This window comes from Glycine max, chromosome 6 (genome assembly GCF_000004515.6).
Source record: "Glycine max cultivar Williams 82 chromosome 6, Glycine_max_v4.0, whole genome shotgun sequence".
NCBI lineage: Eukaryota > Viridiplantae > Streptophyta > Magnoliopsida > Fabales > Fabaceae > Glycine > Glycine max.
Window position 1 is genome coordinate 43,914,124 of NC_038242.2, and position 10,537 is coordinate 43,924,660.

At 31.5% G+C, this 10,537-nt stretch overlaps 1 pseudogene; it reads left to right on the top strand.

Moving 5' to 3' along the window:
- Nucleotides 1-158: 158 nt before the first annotated feature.
- LOC100790954 (G-type lectin S-receptor-like serine/threonine-protein kinase At4g27290) lies at nt 159-9,529 on the top strand (annotated as a pseudogene).
- Nucleotides 9,530-10,537: the final 1,008 nt, after the last annotated feature.

Genomic DNA, 10,537 nt, shown 5'->3' on the forward strand with positions numbered 1-10,537 from the left:
CTTCAATACGGCAACTCACGTCCCACATCATAGGACTGGATGATACCGCGATTGGCTGTGCTGTGCACTGCCCTTCAACCTTGTTTTCAAATACCACTTTCATCGCCACAAATATCTTCAATTTCTTTCACACTAAGCCCGAGTCACTGCAAAATCAAATGGCACTTCTTCCTTCTATGCTTGTTATTTCAAACTTACTATTATCCGTGTTCTTGTCTCAAATTTCCCATGCAATTGATATCATTACTCATTCCCAGCCACTTCACGATGGCAGCACCTTGGTCTCCAAGAATGGAACCTTTGAGTTGGGCTTCTTCACTCCCGGCAATTCCGCAAACCGCTACGTCGGAATCTGGTTCAAAACTATCCCGGCTAGAACGGTAGTTTGGATTGCCAACCGTGACAACCCTGCAAAAGATAAATCCAACATGTTGTTGATAAACAAAGAAGGAAACCTCGTACTTCTCGGCCAAAACCTGTCTATTATTTGGTCGACAAATGCAACAACATCGGTTTCGACTCCTGTTGTGCAACTTTTAGACAGTGGGAATTAAGTAATTAGAGATAACAAGGACGACAACATCAACAACGAAGAAAATTTTGTGTGGCAGAGCTTCAATCATCCTTGTGATACACTCTTGCAAGGAATGAAGTTGGGGTGGAACCTTAAAACTGGTCTCAATGGATATCTTACGGCTTGGAAAAATTGGGTAGACCCGTATTCAGGAGATTTTAACGAAGGCATAAAGCTTGGAGAGAATAATGAATTAGTGCTCATGAAGGGCGCGGTTGAGTTCTATAGTGTTAGTTAAACATTGTTTTATAATTTAAAATTTATAAATATATATTACTCATGTTAATTCTATTTTATAAAATAAAATATTTATTCTAGAATCTATTACATAAAATTATATTTCTAATATTTTGCTTTGACAGGTCAATGCAATTTGTTAAGTTTGTTTTGACATATGTAAGTTGTTACATTTGTTTTGACATCGATAAGTTGGGTTCCAACAGTCAGATTTTTGTCGTTGCATAAGAGGGTATCTATGTCTATATATCTCTCTTTCCTAGAAAACACACAAGCAGATCAACCTGATTTTTTTCTCCCTAAAATATTTTCTTCCTTCTCTTATAAAGAAAAACTTATTTTTGAGAGCAGACATTACTGTTCAGAGGATTCAGGGATCCTTTTGCTGTACATGATCGGAACCAATGGGTTGTCGTATCTTGAGAGAGGAGAACAATCATATTTTTCTACCAGTGGAGACATTTTCTCTCTAAGGATAACATTTACGCGCTTCAACCAAGACTAATTATTTCTCTCCCTAATTTATTTTTCCTTTGTGCTTATTGTATGATATAGTGCCCTGTTGGTTCATGTTCTGTCAATTAAAATTATTTTGCTACTATTATTTTGTTATTTAATTTAAGACTTTGCATTTTCTTCTTATTTATTTCTTTCATTTTATTTTAATTTTCTAACAGTCTTAGAGAGAAAAAATTTCACTTTCTTCTTGCATAGTCTTTTCTGCAGTAGCATTCTTTTTTATCAAAATGTCTGTCATTGATATGATTAAGTCCATTTTTAGTAAGCCTGAAAAATTTATAGGTGAATTTTTTTTTGTTGGCAACAACAAATGAAATTCAGGCTTACTGAAATGGATTTATACTCTGTGATTTCTAAAAGAAAAATAAAACTTTAACTTCCTCTACTGATATAATTTAAACTGATGCAACCAAATCTTCTACCACTAAGCATAATGTTTCTGATAAAGATATTTTATGTCATGGACGCATTTTAAGTGCTTTGACTGATAACATATATAAAAATTTTTGCCATACCAAAACTTTTGTTGAGTTATGGGAAGCACTTGAATTGTAATATGGATCTGCTGAAAAAGGTTTAAGTCGATACTCTTGTGAAAAAATGATTGAGTTTCAAATGGTTGATGAAAAGTCTATTCCAGATCAGATCCATGAATTTGAAAACATTGTTTATGACATGAAATTGAAAGGAATTATTTTGCTTGACATTATGCTAGTGACTTTCATGATTTCAAAGTTGCCCCCTTCGTGGACTGATTTTGCTCGAAGCCTGAAACATAAACATGAAGGTTTCACCTTTGATGATTTGCTTGTCTGTCTCCGCATTGAGGATAAACATCGTTCATCTCAAAAACACTTGCAAAAATCTGATTCTCACTCTAAGGCCTATCTTGTTGAGAGCTCTAGCAAACCTTTCTCTAAGTCCTTCAAAAGGCATGGGTTTAACAAAAATAAATTTGGTAGAAAGCCTTTTTTTTCTAAAAATAAGAACAATGCTTTTAATAAAAACAATAAGCCCAAGGATAAAAATTCGGGGAATGAAATTTTTTGCTTTGTTTGTAGGCGAGCTAATCATTTGGCCAATAATTGTTTTTAACGTCATCGCCAGTCTACGTCTTTCCCTAAACCTTAGGCTAATGTTGTTACCAGCAGTGTTGCCTCTGATTCCCTATCTGACAGGTACCATGTCACTAGCCCTGAGTTAAATTGTGTTTTTAACTCAAATGATTGGTTTATAGACTCCGGGACTAATGTTCATGTGTGTGCTAATAAAAAATTATTTTCTTTATATTAGAAATCAAGCACACGTACTGTGAGCATGAGGAATGGGAGTATGGCACATGTGTTAGGATAAGGTCAAGTCAAGCTAGAGCTATCTTCAAGAAATTTTCTTGTTTTAGATGGAGTCTATCATATTTCTGATATTAGGAAAAATTTAATAAGTACTTCTTTGTTAGTCCAACAAGGGCACAAGGTTGTTTTTGAGTCCAATAGAGTTGTTATGACGAGACATGGTGTTTTTATTGGTAATGGCTACATTTGTGATGGTTTGTTTAAGTAAAGTCTTACGTCTCTTTCTATTAATAAAATATCCAATGTTTCTTCTTTTGTTGCAAATGTTGAATGTTCTAATATGTGGCATGCTAGGCTTGGACATGTGAATTTGAATTCTATCAAAAGAATGATGTCTCTTAATCTTATTCCTAAGACTTCCATTGATTTAAAACAAAAAAGTGAAACATGTATTCAAGCAAAGCAAACCTAGAAAGAGTTTTACTACATGTATTGAAAGAGAAACTAACTTGCTTGAAATGGTTCATAGTGATGTATATATGTGATAGTAGTGATGTGTTAACACGTGGTGGTAAGAGATATTTTATTACTTTCATTGATGATTTCTCCAAATATTGTTATGTGTATTTAGTTAATCACAAAAGTGAATAGTTTGATAAGTTCAAAGTATGTAAAACAGAAGTAGAAAATCAATTAGAAAGAAAAATTAAAACTTTACGTTCCGATAGAGGTGGAGAATACACATCTTTAGACATGAGTAATTTTTGTGAAATGCATGGTATTATTCATGAAGTGAAACCTCTGTATGCTCCTCAATCTAATGGTATTGCGGAAAGAAAGAATCGTACCTTGCTTGATATGGTGAATGTTATGCTTGTAAGTTCTGGTTTGCCAAGTAATATGTAGGATACGTGAAGCTTTATATTCTGCATGTCATATTCTTAATAGAGTGCCTTATAAAAATTTTGAAAAAATCTCTTATGAACTATGGAGAAAAAGAGAACCAAATCTGAAATATCTTAAAGTGTCGAGGTGTCTAGCAAAGGTTAACATCCCCATTTATTGTTGGATATTCTTTGCATAGTACTACTTATAGATTTTTGGTAGTTAATTCAGAAGTGTCTGAAATTTCTAACAATACTATTATGGAATCTAGAGATGTCACTTTCTTTGAAAATGTTTTTCCTTTAAAAATAAATTGTCTAAATCTATTTGTGATACTTCTTGTTCTAATTTGTCATCTTGTAGTAATACTAATAAGGACATTGTGTTTGAACCTAGCAGGAGTCAAAGATCTAAAAAAGTTAAGGATTTTGGTTCTGAATTTTGCTCTTTTCTGCTTGAAGATTATCCTAAAACTTATGTTGAGGCCATGAGGTCTATTGATACACCTTTTTTTGGAAAGAAGCTATTAATGATGAAATGAGTTCTCTTAAAATTAATAAAACTTGATTTCTTATTGATCTTCCCCCTGGTTGTAAAAGTATAAGTTGTAAGTGGGTTTTCCGAAAGAAATTCAGAACTGATGGATCTATAGAAAAATTTAAGGCAAGACTTGTTGTGATTGGGTGCAAACAAATAGAAGGTGTAGATTTCTTTGATACTTATTCTCTTGTTTCTAAAGTTACTACCATCAGGGTTTTAATTGCACTTGCTTGTGCTTTTAATTTAGAAATTCATCAAATGGATGTAAAAATTGCCTTTTTAAATGGTGAATTAGAAGAAGAAATTTATATGAGCCAACCTGAAGGCTTTGTAGAACTGGGGAAGGAAAAGAAAGTTTGCAAACTTTTTAAATCTTTATATGGTTTGAAACAAGCTCCAAAACAACTGTACAAAAAGTTTGATCAAGTTGTTCTTTCGTATGGTTTTCAAATCAATAATGGTGATAAATGTGTGTATGTGAAACAATTTGATGATAGTAAATGTGTCATTTTATGTTTGTATGTGGATGACATATTGATATTTGGTAGTAATATGCATTTCATAAATGATGTGAAGTCTTTCTTGTCTAGAAACTGTTGTATGAAGGACCTGTAGATGTGATTTTGGGTATTAAGCTTATAATGAAAAATGATGGCATGGTTTTAATCCAATCACACAATGTTGAAAAACTATTGAAGAAGTTTAATTATTTTGATGTGAAACTTGTTTCTACTTCTTATGACTCATCCATCAAGTTAAAGAAAAATTTGGGTAAAGGAATTTCTTCACATAAATATTCTTAAATTATTGGTTCTTTGTTGCATTTGACAAACTTCTCTAGGCCTGACATTGCATATGCAGTTGGTAGATTAGGAAGGTATACTAATAATCCCGATCATTCTCATTGGATTGCATTAGAAAGAGTTTTTAGATATTTTGAAAGGAACCATTAATTATGACATTCATTATACATGTTTTCCTGCATTAATTGAGGGGTTTAGTGATGCAAATTGGATTTATGATTCTGATGAAACAAAATCAACAAGTGGTTATGTTTTTACTTTAGCTGGTGGTGCAGTATCATGGAAATTTGCTAAACAAACTATTATTTCACATTCTATCATGGAAGCAGAAATTATTGCTTTAGATACTGCTACTAGTGAGGGAGAGTTTCTTAAAAATTTGTTATGTGATTTGCCATTGTTGAATAAGCCTATACCTCAAATTCCAATGCATTGTGATAATCAAGTTGATATATCAAAAGTTACTTGCAAAAATTTTAATGAAAAAAGAAGACACTTAAGAGTGAGATATAAGTCTATTAGAAATTTGATTTCTCATGGTGTCATTTCTCTTGACTTTGTCAGATCAGAAAACAATATTGCGGATCAACTTACAAAAGGGTTGATGTGTCAACAAGTACTTGAGTCGTCGAGGGGAATTGGACTAGAGCTCATTATTTAGTTACAACAATGGACACCCGTCTTCGTGTGATTGGTGATCCCATGAATGGAGTTCAACAGGTAACAACGAAATTGTTTGTTGACTAAAGTACACCAAAATAAAATTTGGTGGAGTGGTTCCGTTTCTTATTCCTATAACGAGGTGTATTATAAATTGTGACAATATTAAGGTTGAGGTATTTATATATGTGTATTTTTGGTATAAAAAAATACCGCTTAATGAATCCGATGACAATTATTGTAGGGGTGGGGGTCACAAACCAGTCTTTGAGGATTTACCTAGTGAGTGTGGTGGTGGGGCCACCAATGTGAGATATGAGCTAATCTCTGAGTGACACTCACGAAATAAGATACATGCGCAAGGCCGTGTAATGCGCTACCACTGATTAGAACCTAATTGAATACGAATATTGTAGGGGTTGTGTACTAAAGTCTGGTTAAAGAATGTGTAGTACAAGATAATTAAGTCACTACATTTTCTTGGGTGGAAGTTCATAAACACTAGGTATAAGGCTCAAACCCGGAAGGTTCTTTATAATGAAATACAATATCACATGCTCTTTCTCTTACGTTTCTATATAATTTTTTAATATATATATATATTAAAATTTTAAATTATGTGAAGGAATGTTAGTAAACATTGTTTTATAATTTAAAATTTATACATATATATTACTCATATTAATTCTATTTTATAAAAAAATATTTATTTTAGAATCTGTTACATAAAATTGGATTTCTTATATTTTTTAAGATTTTTCTTTAATAGGTCAATACAATTTGTTAAGTTTGTTTTGACATATGTAAGTTATTACATTTGTTTTGATATCTGTATGTTGGATTCCGACGAGTCAAATTTTTGTTGTTGCATAAGAGGTCTATGCCTATATATATGTCTTTCCTCCTCTTTAGAAAACACACCAGCAGGAGCAATCTGATTTCTTTCTCCCTAAAATATTATCTTGCGCAATCATATTTTCCTACCAATGCATTAGGGGCGTTTTATCTCTAAGGATAACATTTGCGTGCTTTAACCTAAACTAATTATTTCTTCTCCTAATTTATTTTTTCTTTGTACTTATTGTATGATATAGTACGTTGTTGATTCATGTTCTGCCCATTAAACTTATTTTGCTATATAATTCAAGGCTTTACATTTTTTTCTTATTTATTTCTTTCATTTTATTTTAATTTTCTAACATATAGGAGTGGCCCTTGGAATTGGGTTTTGGCTAGTGGAATTTCTGTAATGAAGCCTAATCCACTTTATGATTACAAATATGTGGTTAATGAAGATGAAGTGTATGTGAGATACACTCTCAAGAATAGTTCTGTGATTTCGATAATTGTTGTAAACCAAACCCTTAATGTTCGCCAATGCCTTACATGGATTCCTCAAACTAGGACTTGAAGTGTGTACCAATCCCTGCCACAGGACCATTGTGATGCTTATAATGTTTGTGGCGCGTATGGGAATTGCATGATTAATGCATCGCCAGTGTGCCAATGCTTGGAGGGGTTCTAGCCGAAATCTGCGCAAGAATGGAATGAAATGGATTGGACAAAAGGATGCACGCGTATTGAACCGTGGAGTTGTGGTGTCAGAAACAAAGATGGTTTTCGTAGATATGCTGGGATGAAAGTGCCGGATACGACACATTCTTGGATAAATGCAAGCATGACACTTGAAGATTGCAAGGCCAAATGCTTGGAAAATTGTTCTTGCACAGCTTATGCAAACTTAGACACAAATGGAAAGGGAAGTGGTTGTGCTCCATTTGGTTTGGTGATCTTATTGATTTGAGAGTTTCAGAAAGTGGGCAAGATTTATGTTCGAATGGCCATTTCGGATACTGGTAAAGACAATGATATTCTTCTAACTTTCTTTAATTAATATAATTAGAGTTCGGTTGGTTTTATTTGAGAATCACAAGAGCTTTGTTTCTTTGTCAAACAGTATATGCAGATGCTAAACATAATAAGCATCCAAAAAAGGTAGTTTTGGTCGTTGTAGTCATAGTTTCGGTAGTCCTTCTGATGCTATTGGCATGCTATTACATTGACATTAACAGAACAAAGTATAAAGGTAAATATCTTAGCCAGAAAGCCTCTTTTAATTTCACAAAATTATCTTGAATTAGATTAGTTGAACTCCTGCAATACGTAAAAAACAGAACACCGACTCAGTAAAAAACTGTATGTGCAATTTTACCAGAATACAAAATTTTAACAATTATTTTCTACTTGTATTTGTTGTTTAGTACAGTAAACATGATCAATCTGAATGTAATTCATTGACTACAGTAAAATGCCTTCCCCTGAACTCCAATAACTGTATTTGGTGATGGCACTGGATTAACATCATCTATTGGCAATCATACAAAGAGAGGAAAATATATCATTTTTTTTTTCGTTTCAATAGCATTAGCTTTCATGTGTTTTTAATTTTTTGTTTTGTCTATGTGTGTGTAAAATTAACATTTTTCTATGCGGTTTGATAATTTAATAAACGTACAAAACTCTATCACCCGACTTTTGATCAGAGTTTTCTCTTAAAACTGCTCTGTATTTATTACATATGGGGATTGTAATGTTTATAACATTCTATTCAAGGCTTTGATTTCTTGTATCTAAAATAAAATGGTATATCAACAGAGGAGGAAGATGAAGGTGAACAAGAAAATTTGGAGCTTCCTTTCTTTTGATCTTGCTACAATAATTAATGCCACTAATAACTTCTTAAATGACAACAAGCTCGGTGAAGGTGGTTTTTGGCCAGTATACAAGGTAATTACTAACTTCCTATTAATAAGGCTAAAGAAAATTCATGATTTTCATTATTTGTCAAAATTTCCCAACTACAAAATTCAGGGTACTTTGCTAGACGGGCAAGAGATTGCAGTCAAAGGCTTTCAAGGAGCTCGATCTGGACAAGGATTGACCGAATTTAAGAATGAGGTTATATTGTTTGCCAAACTTCAGCATCTAAATCTTGGTTGTTGCATCGAAGGAGAGGAGAAAATGTTACTCTATGAATACATGTCCAACAAAACCCTGGATTCTTTTCTTTTTGGTAATTATTTTATGAAAATCTTGGTAATGATGAGTATAGTATGAGTCTGGTTCATTTCCAATCATTTTTGAAAGAAAAGACTAACCAAGTTAAAATCTTTTTAGATTCGTTTCAAAGTAAACTTTTAGATTGGCCTATGCGCTTTAATATCTTGTGTGCAATTGCTCGAGGGCTTCAATATCGTCATCAAGATTCTAGATTGAGGATTATACACAGAGATCTAAAAGCAAGTAATGTTTTATTAGATGATAATCTGAACCCAAAAATTTCAGATTTTGGCTTGACTAAAATATGTGGTGATCAAGTTGAAGGGAATACAAACAGAATTTTTGGAACATAGTATCTTAATAGATCAATGTTAAACTTTAACAACATTCATTAAAAAGACCAAAATTAATTCCAATGTGGTTGCTTTCAGCGGTTACATGGCGCCTGAATATGCCATTGACGGATTATTCTCCATAAAGTCAGATGTATTTAGCTTTGGTGTATTATTGTTAGAAATGGTTAGTGGAAAGTAAAACAGAACAGTTACATATGATGACAGTTATAATCTTATCGGACAGGGGAGTAGCATAAACAAAAATATAGAAATTAATGTTCCTATGACCAAACTGAACGTAGTAATTGCATTGAATAGGCATAGAGATTGTGGAAAGATGGCACTCCAGAGCAATTGATTGATGCTTGTTTGGTGGATTCATGTAAAGTATCTGAAGTTGTAACATGCATTCAAATTGGTCTTTTGTGTGTGCAACATCATCCCAACGATAGGCCAAATATGATATCTGTTGTTGTAATGTGGAGCAGCAATAATGTTTTATCACAACCTAAGGTAGCTAATTTTTTAACCAACAATATTTCACTTATTGAAGGTGAGCAATCAAGAGGCAGGCAAGAGTCTTCAATCAACGGAGTAACTATCTCAGTTTTAAATGCTAGATAGAAAAAATTAGTTTATTCAAACATTTGTATATGATTTTATTTTGAAGTAGTATTGACAGTTAAAATATCCATTAGTCAATAGTTATCTACAGTGAAATATGACTATTTTTGGGTTGCATACTTTACATCATGGTTAAAATATGTTTTTATCTTTTTCTTTGCATTGATGCCACTGGTATTTATATTGTTATTTCTTATATATTTATAAAATTATTGCATAAATTATACTTATTATTTTTTAATCGGTAAATGATAGTTGTTATTTTTTAGTTTTTTATCGACACAAATTATATTTACTCGTGAAAAATAGATTTAATTAAAGTGATTATTTAGTAACTATTTAAGTAAAGGTATATAAATGTAATTAAGAATATGTGTAAATTTATTTTTAATATTCTTTGAAGAGTTATATTACTATTACCAATATAATGACTTATAGATTGGATATTTGATATTTTATTTACTTTATAAACATGTTTATTATGTATATTTATTTAGTACTTTTCTTTGGAAAAAAAAAAGTAAAATTGAATAATGAATTTGTAAAGTAAGAGTAAAAAAAAAATCTGATCCGATCCTTAGATTGGATTAAATTTAAATCTTATAACAAACTGATTGAATAATGAATTAATATAATTAAATAATCACTTTTTACTTAAAACATAGTCTAATTCAATTTTTTAAAAAGTCTAATATTTTCTATGTAAATCAATATACAATTTATGTGTAAAACAAAGTCTAATTCAATTTAGAAAATGTTTTGACTTCCAAATTTTAACAATTATATATGTTTTCGATCTATGTATAATTTGTAAATATTTTATTTTGAAAATTAAATTTTTGTTAAATATAAATTTATAAATAATTGATATAATTAATATGATTTTGACAGATATGTGTTAAATTTTACTTATAGTTTCAACACATACTTTATGATTATTTATAATTTAATATAATATTTTCTTCTTTTCTTTTAAAAAAATATTTCTAATATGTACAAATTACATCA